The 12,872-nt window shown below is 38.5% G+C and overlaps 1 long non-coding RNA gene across 1 annotated transcript; it reads right to left on the reverse strand.

Moving 5' to 3' along the window:
• Positions 1-707: 707 nt before the first annotated feature.
• On the reverse strand, positions 708-12,298 carry LOC138742234 (uncharacterized). The gene is made up of 3 exons (XR_011344010.1): positions 9,863-12,298; positions 8,489-8,660; positions 708-1,706 (listed from the first exon to the last, which is right to left on the reverse strand). It is a non-coding gene; the product is annotated as an uncharacterized lncRNA (long non-coding RNA).
• Positions 12,299-12,872: the final 574 nt, after the last annotated feature.

The following is a 12,872-nucleotide window of genomic DNA, read 5'->3' on the forward strand; positions in this document are numbered from 1 at the left end:
CCCCTAATTCTTTCTCCTTCCCTCTGTCTCCTTTCCTCCAATGCCCCATTTCCTTCCCTTCCCTCTCCTTTCAGAGAGCTACATTCTCCTCTGTCAGCTTTTTTAAAATCTTTTCTTCCCCACCCTTATCTATCTATGTATGACCTGTTAGCCCGCGCTCCTCCCTCTGTCCTTTCCTCTCTCCTCTCTCCCTCCCTCCACACTTTTATCCAGGCGCCTACCTGTTTATTGCTCACACCTGACGAAGTGTTCAGACCCGAAACATTGGTACCCTTTACTTCCTGTGGATGATGCAAGACCTGCTGAGTTTCTACAGCACGTATGTGCATTGTAATCCATTGTAAATCTCTTCATATCGGCCACCTTGCCAAACTCAAACGTGTCCATCTTTTTTTTGCCGTGAGCTTCCAGGATTTAAATCTCTAAGGCCCAGTACATATATGATGATGCCATTCAAAGATCAATTGATTTTTGTTCCGCAGTATTTGATACCCCAAACTATATATAGCTCATCCATAACTTTCTCATTTTTTTCAAGAGATATAACATTCTATTTATCTTTTTGATTACCTATTGTACCTGTGACCATTAGTGATTTATGTTCTAGGAATCCAAAGTCCCCTCTTCTACCTGATCTCTAATCACGGGGAATAAATCTTGTTTGCCTTTCTTCGGTTCAAAGTGCCTAATCTCAAACTTCCTTTAGTCAATTTCATTTGCTACAGTTCTGAAAAAATGTTCCTCTTCCCTTCCCACGATTTACCTGCTTTTCCAATCACCAGCAAAATTGAAAAGGCCCTTCTTAACCAGATGAAATACTGAAATCCCTCAACAGGCACCTGGGGAATATTCCCACCAATCAGAGTGCACTTGTGCAATAGAATCACGGAATAATATACCCCCATTCTCTATCTCTTATCTCTGGCTTTAAAGTTTATTCATTTTATGGATTTGTCAACCTACTGGAAACATTGCCTCCACAATACAAAATATTCAACGACTTCCATTGTACCTTTCACGATCATTCTAAAACACTTTACAGTCAATGAAATAATTCTAAAGGCAATCACCGTGCATAGAAACTCTTGCAATATTATAGTAGCAAAATGTCTTGCTTTCTCTGATGTGGGAATAAATTTTGACAAGGATGAAAAGGGTAACAACCCCTTATTTAACAACATCATACAAATATCTACATTGAGATAAAAGGCCAAATAGTTCTTTGATTTTATATCCTATTCAAAAGACGATATTCTTCTCATTATAGGACTAACTTATCAATGCCTTGCTGTTATCCAGCACTTAGCATGCTGGAGCATGATATTAAACCACAGCATTCCAGTTTGTAGATGGGAGTATAGACTTCGCAGGAGCTCCAAGCTATACTTTGTACATTACAGCGGTGCTAATGTTTGCGAGTAATTCGAAGATCATGAAGTATCTTTGTCCCCACAACACCTGCTTCCTCTCCTTCTGATAGTCTGGGGCCTGTCCCTGTGAAGAATCGTTCAAAGAAGACATGTGTCACACTAGCCTCAGATCTTCCACAGCTTGCTTGTTCAGTGTAATTGATGGAGTGTACAATGTGGTCAGGAGACAGCTCTGGCAATGTACACGCAGTTCTTGAAGATATAGGGTTGTATCAGGAAGCAAACAACTCTCCTGTCATAATTGTTTTATTGTCACGTTTTGTTCTGCGATACTATCTAGGCCGTAAACAAACAAATAAATAAATAGACAACAGTGTAGGGGAATTTAACAGACAAAGGTGTTGGAGAAACTCAGCAGGTCATGATGACAAAGATGCATAATCAATTTCTTGGGCCTAAGGCCTTGGTCAAGGTATTTTGCAGGGCTTAGTGTTACAATAAACCAAATAGAGCAGGGTCTGGAGAAAGGTCCAATCATAAATGTAAGAGCATCCTCTTTTTACCAGTGTGAGATCCTTTTGAGAGTTTGAAAACAGCAAAAATGAAATAGTCCTTAAATCTGAAGGTTAGTGTTTGCAAACTCGTGTATCTTCTGCCCAATGGAAGGGGTGAGGAGGGGCGAGGGGCTGGGGAGAAGAGAATGTGATCGGGGTGGGATGGATCCTTTAATATATTGGCAGCTGACCCAAGACACAAGGAGGTATAGTTGAGATAATTGGTGAGAAGAATAGCAGTGGTGTTTAAATCTATGTTCACCCTCAGGCCAGGGGCGCTGGAGATGGAGATAAGTGAGTTGGGGGTAGCCAGATGGTTTGTAGTCTTGTAGTCTTGTAGTTTGTAGTTGTGTTTGAAGACGTTTACTCCAGTCTTATTCCAGCTATTTCATTTGCTTAATGTTAAATTTCTTTACCCAAGGGGATGATTGTATATCATGGTACAAAGGTTTGAGATAAGGAAGCATTTTTCCAGAGGGCCATCATTGACACATGGTGAATCTTTGAAGGAGAACAGCACGCACCTGCAACAGGTTGTACCTCTTTAATCCAGTGACATTGGGACCTGGCCGAACCACAGAAAATGCCAGAAAACAGAAATTGACCCCTAAGAGAACCCCCTATGTAAACATATCAAAGGTAGAACAAAGCTTAAAACAGGAAATAAAAGTGTGGAGCAGCACAATTAGTGTACGGTTAGTGCAATGCTTTTACAACGCCAGCGTTTGGGACATTAGTACAAATTCCTTACAGACAGTGCAGGACTCGAACCCCGGTCCTGATCGTTGGTGCTGCATAGGTTGAATCTGCCGCGATCAGGACCGGGGTTCGAGTCCTGCATGCTCATGGCAGCAGACTCAAATGTGTCGGACCATGGGAGTTGCTAGACCATAAATCACTGGATAAAAGAGGCACAACCTGCATAAGAAACAGTTCAAGCAATTGAGTATCTAAGAAGAAGCAGAATCAGGAGGGAACACAGACTACTTAGATTATCAAAGTAAAACGTCTGTGTATCTCTAAGATTCTGGGAATTTAACAAAATTACTTTGTTTAAACAAGAGCTTACGTTCTGCAAAGCAGCACTTGTTATAGTGCCTTTGACTGCAGGGGCTGTCAATTTCCAGAAGCTTCCATAAAATTCCACCTCCACACTGAATTAATGTACCAATAATGTAGACACATTGCATGATATAATTTCTTGTATAATGCCAACAATATCATTTATCCTTTAACATCTATTCTTTTGATAGTGAACCAAAAAAAGTTACATGTTTGGGCTGGCATGTTAGTGAAACAGTTAGCACAATGTTATTACGTCGGCAGTGTCCTTGGTTCAAATCTGCTGCTGTGTGTGTGTGTGTGTGTGTGTGTGTGTGTGTATGTGTGTGTGTGTGTGTGTGCGTGCGTGTATGGGGGTGTGTGTGTGTGGGTGTGGGTGTGTGTGTGGGTGTGGATGTGTGTGCGTGTATGGGTGTGTGTGTGTGCGTGTATGGGTGTGTGTGTGTGCGTGTATGGGTGTGTGTTTGTGTGTGTGTGTGTGTGTGTGTGTGTGTGTGTGTGTGTGTGTGTGATACTCAAACCATTACAACTTAGGCTCAATTCTGGTAAGTCAATCCAAAGTTCAGTCTTAGAAATCATTGTTGAAATACAGAGTTTTAACTGATTCCCAGAAGTAATCATGAAGGAGATGGGAGAGACTGATTGACCAGACTGCTGAAAACTCACAAATCCTTGTTGAGTTTCTTCCAGAGAAATATCCTTCCATTTGAATGGTTGTCACAACTCCCCTTTACCTTGTGTAAGGGAAACAAAATATGTGACTTCCACAATCCGATGCAGAAATTCTCCTGCTTTTAAAACCCAGGTATGGGAAAATCAAAGTGACCTTTCCTTTGGTCACAATGGGGCTCCATAATTCCCCTGACAGGGAGAATCAACCGAATTGTCCATTATCGCACAGAGTCATTCCAGCTCAGTGTTCGATGAGATGGCCACTTGTCAATAAAGTGCTGCTCCTTCAGTGTTCCACACACAGGACTCTCTCACCACCACCTGTGTCCCTGGAAAAAGCACTCAATGTCCTTTCTCATCTCCAAAGTAGCAAATTAGCCTGTACTAGCTGATGCCACCCAATCTCTCCAAAGCTGTGAATGGTTGCAGCCTTTATAGGCCTTGAAGTGATACTCACTAAATGAAACGGGAGCTCATAATAGTTCATTCTCCCTGAGACCAGCATTGGTTTCTTCTGGGTGATCCAGTTTCCTCCCACATTCCAGTGACTGACAGGGTTAGTATGTATTTGGGTGAGGCCAAAAATATAATTAATATATGTATTTTACCTTGGGTTGTTGTGGTCTAGTCCTGTCTGGTTATGAATCTCCTGAGGCCATTTACAGAGCTGTGGAGTTCTCGCTGCTATATTAAATTCTTCTTCTGCCAGGAACCCTTCTGCAGAGGTCTTCTTTTTTTTTAGTTTTTTATTTTTCACACCATAAATCACATTAACCATGGTACACACTTTTTCCTTTTCACACATATACAGTGCCATTTTCTCCCCCCCCCCTCTTCCCATCCCACCCTCCCTACCTCCCCCCTCCCGTCCATTTAAGGTATACAATCTAGGATACATTAAACCAGTCAGACAATGTTGTCATTCAATAAAAATACACCAGAAATTCTACTGAGTCCATTCTTTTCATTTCATTTTCCTTCTGTTAACTTAGGTAATGATTGTCCCCGGTAGATTTTCGCTATTGTATTTAATGTAAGGCTCCCATATTTGTTCGAATATTTCAATATTATTTCTTAAACTATATGTTATTTTTTCTAATGGAATACATTTATTCATTTCTATATACCATTGTTGTATTTTCAAATTATCTTCCAATTTCCAGGTTGACATAATACATTTTTTTGCTACGGCTAGAGCTATCTTAACAAATCTTTTTTGTGCATCCTCCAAATCAAGTCCAAATTCTTTGTTTTTTATGTTACTTAGGAGGAAGATCTCTGGATTCTTTGGTATATTGTTTTCTGTTATTTTATTTAATATCTGATTTAGATCTTCCCAAAATTTTTTTTACTTTCTCACATGTCCAGATTGCATGAATTGTTGTTCCCATTTCTTTTTTACATCGAAAACATCTATCAGATTCTGTTGGGTCCCATTTATTTAACTTTTGAGGTGTAATGTATAGCCTGTGTATCCAGTTATATTGTATCATACGTAACCTCATATTTATTGTATTTCTCATCGTTCCGGAGCATAACTTCTCCCATGTTTCCTTTTTTATCTTTATATTTAAATCTTGTTCCCATTTTTGTTTAGTTTTACCATTTGTTTCCTCATTCTCCTTTTCTTGCAGTTTAATATACATATTTGTTATAAATCTTTTGATTATCATTGTATCTGTAATCACATATTCAAGGTTACTTCCCTCTGGCAAACTCAAACTGCTTCCTAATTTATCCTTCAAGTAGGATCTCAATTGGTAATATGCCAGCGCTGTATCTTGAGATATATTGTACTTATCTTTCATTTGTTCAAAGGATAAGAATCTATTTCCTGAAAAACAATTTTCTATTCTTTTAATCCCTTTTTTTTCCCATTCTCTAAAGGAAAGGTTATCTATTGTAAAAGGGAGTAACTTGTTTTGCGTCAATATTAGTTTTGGTAATTGATAATTTGTTTTATTTCTTTCTACATGAATCTTCTTCCAAATATTGAGGAGATGATGTAATACTGGAGAACTTCTATGTTGTACCAATTTTTCATCCCATTTATATAATATGTGTTCAGGTATCTTTTCCCCTATTTTATCTAATTCTAATCTCGTCCAATCTGGCTTTTCCCTTGTTTGATAAAAATCTGATAGGTATCTTAATTGTGCAGCTCTATAATAATTTTTAAAGTTTGGCAGTTGTAAGCCTCCTTGTTTATACCATTCTGTTAATTTATCTAGTGCTATCCTCGGTTTCCCCCCTCTCCATAAAAATTTCCTTATTATTTTCTTTAACTCCTTGAAGAATTTCTCTGTCAGTTGTATTGGCAATGCCTGAAATAAGTATAATATCCTTGGAAAAATGTTCATTTTAATACAGTTTATCCTTCCTATTAGTGTTAGTGGTAAATCTTTCCAATGCTCTAAATCGTCCTGTAATTTTTTCATTAGTGGATAATAATTGAGTTTATATAGTTGGCCGAGATTTTTGTTTATTTGTACACCTAGGTATCTTATTGCTTGCATTTGACATCTAAATGGTGATTCCTTCTTAAATTTTGAGAAATCCGCATTATTCATAGGCTTGCTTCACTTTTATTTACGTTTATCTTGTAACCCGACACTTCTCCATATTCCTTCAATTTCTTATATAATTCTTTTATTGATAGTTCTGGTTTTGTTAAGTACACTATAACATCATCCGCAAATAAACTGATTTTATATTCCTTGTCTTTTATTTTTATTCCTTTTATATTATTATCTGTTCTTATCAATTCTGCTAGTGGTTCTATAGCTAACGCAAACAATAAAGTTGATAGTGGGCATCCCTGCCGTGTTGACCTGCTTAAGTTAAATTGCTTTGATACATGTCCATTTACTGTCACTTTCGCTAACGGTCCCTTATATAATGCTTTAATCCAATTAATATACTTCTCCGGTAAACTGAATTTTTGCAATTCTTTGAACAAATAATTCCATTCTACTCTGTCAAAGGCCTTCTCTGCGTCTAAAGCAACTGCTACTGTAGGTGCTTTATTCCCTTCTACTGCATGAATTAAGTTAATAAATTTACAAAATATTGTCTGTTGTGCGTCTTTTTTTGATAAATCCAGTTTGGTCTAAATTTACCATTTTCGGTACATACTCTGCTAATCTGTTTGCTAATAGTTTAGCTATTATCTTATAATCTGTGTTAAGTAAAGATATTGGTCTATATGACGCTGGTGAGAGTGGATCTTTCCCTTGCTTTAGTATTACTGTAATTATTGCTGTTTTACATGAATCTGGTAAGCTTTGTGTTTTATCAATCTGGTTGATTACTTCCAGGAGGGGCGGAATTAATAAGTCTTTAAATGTTTTGTAGAATTCTATTGGGAATCTATCCTCTCCTGGTGTCTTATTATTTGGTAATTTTTTTTATTATCTCTTGTATTTCTACTATTCCAAATGGCTCTGTTAATTTATTTTGTTCCTCTATTTGTAGTTTTGGTAGTTCAATTTTAGTCAGAAATTCATCTATTTTCCCTTCTTTCCCTTCGTTTTCAGTTCGGTATAATTGTTCATAGAACTCTCTAAAATTTTCCTTAATTTCTTTTGGATTATATATAATTTGTTTGTCTTTTTTCCTTGATGCCAATACCATTTTCTTAGCTTGTTCTGTCTTAAGCTGCGATGCTAGGATTTTGTGCGTTTTTTCACCTATTTCATAATATTTCTGTTTTGTCTTCATTATATTCTTCTCCACCTTATACGTTTGTAGTGTTTCATATTTTATTTTTTTATCCGCCAATTCTCTTCTTTTAGTTGTATCTTCCTTCATTGCTAATTCTTTTTCTATATTTACTATTTCCCTTTCCAACTGCTCTGTTTCCTGATTATAGTCCTTCTTCATCTTGGTTACATAACTTATTATTTGCCCTCTAATGAATGCTTTCATTGCATCCCATAGTATAAACTTATCTTCCACTGATTCCGTATTTATTTCAAAATACATTTTTATTTGTTTTTCAATAAATTCTCTAAAATCCTGCCTTTTAAGTAACATGGGTTTAATCTCCATCTATACATTCTTGGAGGGATGTCCTCTAACTTTACTGTCAATATTAAGGGTGAATGGTCCGATAGTATTCTAGCTTTATATTCTGTTTTTCTTACTCTATCTTGCATACGAGCTGATAACAAAAATAGGTCTATTCTTGAGTATGTTTTATGTCTAGCTGAGTAATATGAATATTCCTTTTCCTTTGGGTGTTGTTTCCTCCATATATCCAAAAGTTGCATTTCTTCCATCGATTTAATTATAAATTTGGTTACTTTGTTCTTTCTGTTAATTTTTTTCCCAGTTTTGTCCATATTTGAATCCAAATTCAGGTTGAAATCCCCTCCTATTAATATGTTGCCTTGCGTATCTGCTACCTTCAAAAAGATATCTTGCATAAACTTTTGATCTTCTTCGTTAGGTGAATATACATTGAGTAGATTCCAAAACTCCGAATATATCTGACATTTTATCATTACATATCTCCCTGCTGGATCTATTATTTCCTCTTCTATTTTAAATGGTACATTTTTACTAATTAATATAGCTACTCTCCTTGCTTTTGAATTATACGATGCTGCTGTTACATGTCCTACCCAATCTCTCTTTAATTTCTTGTGCTCCAATTCAGTTAAATGTGTTTCTTGCACAAATGCTATATCAATTTTTTCTTTTTTCAGTAAATTTAGCAGTTTCTTCCTTTTAATTTGGTTATGTATTCCATTAATATTTAAAGTCATATAGTTCAACGTAGCCATTTTATACTTTGTTTATCTTCCCTTTCCGTTTCTCCATCATTACCTTTCCTTCTCTGCAGAGGTCTTCTTGTGGTACCACTTGTTCTTCTGATTGGGAAAGTTACCTGCTTCATGACCCAGTAGGACCCAGTGCAGTGTATGTTCAATTCTCACCATCTTCCACCATGAATGTTGTCAGTCTCTGACTTGATGGTCACTCTCTCCAATTGTAACCACTGATACAGATTGGGTTAATAAAATTATGATTAAAATATGACTTTAAAAGTTATAGATTGTGGGGTTGACTTTAGGTCACAGTTCATAAACAGACAAATCAGTTTACATTCCACAAGACATTAACATTTCACAAAAGACATCTCATTTGAAAGGCAAGAGTTTTGCCTAAACATCGACTTCATGTCTCCCAGTGTCTTTACAGAATCCATGAAAGGTGCTTATGAAGACTTCACAAGTAGCTGTTAATGGGACAGATGTAGAATTGTCTTTAAAGGAACAGATGTCGAGGCTCGGAAATTGATACATCTTTTGCAATTAAAACTGGTGTCAGCTTGAAATCTGATGTTTTAAGAAGACTCATGTGGTTTTGCAAATACACACACGCGCGCACACACACACACACACACACACACACACACACACACACACACACACACACACACACACACACACACACACACACACACACACACACACACACACACACACACACACACACACACACACACACAGTCAGTTTGCAGCAAGAGTTGGCATTGGAAACTGCAGGTTTTGCAGACCTGTTGCAAGACCCCATTTGAAGATGGGGTTTGAGTTCTGATTTCAGCCTATTCTTAACCATTGTAGTCAAATTATTGTGTTTCTCCTGGAATAGGGGATAAAGAAGAACTCTCTGTGATAACCTGGAGGAAGAGTTTATCTTTTGGAAAACCCCAAGGAGGCAAGTTTCTTCAGCAAGACACTGGAATGGCTGAATGAAGGAGATCAGTTTGTGTGTGTCCAATGAGCAACGAGTATCTCTCTCTGAAGCCAACAAAGACCTTACTTTGTGGTAACAATTTAAGTTAAAGCACCAGGGCCTGGTGAAGATCATAAATGCTAAATTCTGCTCACAGTATAAGAATTGCCTGATACCAGTGAACTTGGAGAAGTGAAAAGTGAATGAGTGGACAGTGAAACAAAGAACACACATACATTACATACATGTGCACTTAGAATTAGAAGGGGTTAAGTTAGGTTAAGTTAATATTGATCTTATCATTATGTTTAAAGAAAATTAAAAGCAACTTTTGTTCAAGTAACCATTGCCTTGGTGAATTTCTGTTGCTGCTGGGTTTTAAGTCCTCTGGGCTCGTAACACCAGTGAGCAGTCTTTTATAAAGGTGCACCTTCAGATGTCTTTCTATATTATTTTACATACTGGTTCTTGCAGCTTTACAGCTGTTCCCATGTGTGTGAAGCCTCTGTGCAGGGTAGCAATCATCCCTTGTGTTGGATGTTCCAGAGGGCCAGGATAACCAATAGAATCCTGATTATGGTAAATTTGAAGAATTCCCTTTGCAGCTTTCTCTGGTATTCCATTGATCTGAAATGACATTGTCCAGCGATCAAACTGCCAGTCCTTTACAAACCTCACAGTCATTTGCTGTTAACCAGGGCTGTTGCGATGCGGTCTACCTCTCAGAAGCCTGAAGACCTTATCCTTCTGCAAGCTCAGCAATGCCTTTGAGCGAGATATGAGTCCAACCAGTGAAACGGCTTCTCTTTGTTGCTCTTTGACATGTTGATGGTGCCCTTGGTCAGATGGAACCTTGATGCTGGGGACAGCCACTCTCCCTCACCTCAATAATTCAACCTTTACTCCAGGTTTTGGGCAAGGGCACAAAGATGTTTGGAGCTGAAACCCAATCCTGACATTGGTGAATTGGTTTTCGGAGAGAAAATACTACTTGTTGATGAAGATTCTGATGATTAAGAATGGTCTGATAGGGTGATAGTTCACCTGAATGGATTCATCATGCTTATGTGAACCAGGACATACCTAGACATCATCAAATAAATGTCAATGGTGTAACAGTAATGGAATAGTAGAGCTTGAGGTTCAGAACTGGAGCATGGATCTTCAGTGTTACAGTTGGGATGTTGTTCTGGTCCCAGAGCCTGTTGCTGATATGTGGTGTGAATCAAATCTATATTATTATTATTGATCATTATTTAAATGGTGAAAAATTGCAGCCTGGTGTTGTGCAGAAAGATGTGGGAGTGCTTGTGCATTAATTAGTTTGGCAGTGCAGCAGGTAATCGTGAAGGTGAATGGGATGTTGGGTATCATCATTAGAGAGACTGAATGTTAGAACGGACAGATTCTGCTACAACTGGTCATGTAAGACCACACCTGGAGCATTGTGTGTAATTCTGGTCCACATCCTTGAATACACTTGGAAGCGGTGCAGGGGATGTTAATCTGGTTGATTCCAGAAATGAGGGGTGAGCTTATGAGAAGATATTGAGTAGCCGGGAACTATTCTCATTGGAATTTAGGATGGGGAAGGAGTGGGGGTGGAGGATCTAATTGAGAGGAATAGTGAAGATAGAAGGAGTGAGATTGTTTCCACTGGCAGGTGAGACAAGAAGAGGGGGACAGAGCTTCTAAATTTGAGGGAATAGATTTGAGGGCAGGGATAAGAAGCAACTGCATCAGCCAGGGTAATGAATCTATAGGATTCTCTGCCAATTAGACTGTCTCATTGGATGTATTTAAGACACTGACAGATTTTTGAAGAAGGGGGGAAGTAAGCATAATGTGGAACAGGCGGGTAAATGGAAATGATTCCACGGCCAGTTCAGCCATGATCTTATTGAACAGTGGAACTGGATGGAGTGGGCCAGATGGCTGACTCCTGCTATTATTTCTTGTGCATGCTTTTTTTTGTAAAAAGGCAGTTTTCGCTGAAAGTGGGGTTCGCAGTGGAGGTGAGATACCATGTGGCACTCTGGGCTGATCGTGCTTGCAAATGGTTTTGCTTTTCTTTATAACTGTCAGATGGGCTCCTCTATCATTGATGGATGTTCACCTCCTGTTGGCTGCTTAATGTATCATGTTCATCCATGACTGGATGCGATAGGATGGTATGAATTTGTTCTTGGCTCGTTGGTTGTGAGATCGCTTAGCTCTGTCCACTATGTGTTGGCTCAACAGTGCAGATGCCCCTTTGTTTATTCATTGCCTGCCTTGGTGCCTACTGGTGGTTCCAGGATCTGGATGGGAGGCACCCACTTTGGTACCCTTCATTTACCCGCTTCTCGTGTGTGGGCCAAGATGGCCCATTGGCGTCTATGCCCCAGTTGCAGGAAAATGATGGAGTGTGATCTGGAGGAGATGTTTTTGCCCATATTGATGCCAGGAGACTTCATGGGATTGGAAAACAATGTTGAAAGCTCTCAGGTCTGCTGCCTCCTGTGCGGCCCATGAGATGGGCCAGAGATAGAGGAGGGTGGCAGTCTCAATTCTCCATGAGGAGGTCAGACTGTAGTCCTTGGTGTGGCTCCATCAAAGTTACCACCGATCCCCAGATATTTCAGCAGTTTGAGGTAGGTAGTTTCACAAGCACCTGAACTGCCAAGGCTGCAGAGCAAGGTGCTGGGTTTAGTCGACACTTTCTTTATTCTAATATATCCTAATTTCAAAGTATCATCTTCCAAAAGCATGAGCTATGATATTCCGAATTTCGATCTCTTTAATTCAATAAATCTAACTCTGTGGCTGCTGCTTTATCTAGCTTGAATTTGTTGATAAAATCAATAAACATTTTGCATAACTTTCCATTAACTGTATAATAGATGTAAAATGCATATAAAGAAGCTGCTCAAACTTTAAAGAGATGCAAAAAGTATTTAAAGAGACAAAAAATATTCAAAGAAAAATTTCTCATGCTCACGCGTCCTTTACATGTTGTCGAATAATAATGAACAAGTCATTAGTCTGGGCAGATATTATGACATATTACATTGTAGTCACTATGGTAACTTGACAAACAGTAGCTCTCTTAAAGAGACAGGCACACAGTAGCTCTCTTAAAGAGACAGGCACAAAATTAACTGAGTTGAAAAAAACACAAGGTTTTAACCTTTACACTGCGGAAGTCACTGGGTTTAGTGCAGGAAGGCTATGAGGTTTGGCATTGACAAGGTGGGTCAAAGGACCTGAATCTCTGCTGAATAGTTCTGCTTGTGAAGATTTTGACCCATTCAAGTGACCTCAGAGGGCAGTGAAAATCAACCGCACAGGATGGGTCTGGAATCTTGGCAGGCCAGCGCATGTGATAGATTTCCTCTGATAACTTTTTACATGATAATCCTCCGATTGTTCAGACATTTAATTTACTGAAAATGTCAGATTTTTCAATGAATTTGCCCTGGTGGTGTTTGAA

The sequence above is a fragment of the Narcine bancroftii genome, chromosome 9 (genome assembly GCF_036971445.1).
Source record: "Narcine bancroftii isolate sNarBan1 chromosome 9, sNarBan1.hap1, whole genome shotgun sequence".
NCBI classification, from domain to species: Eukaryota; Metazoa; Chordata; class Chondrichthyes; order Torpediniformes; family Narcinidae; genus Narcine; species Narcine bancroftii.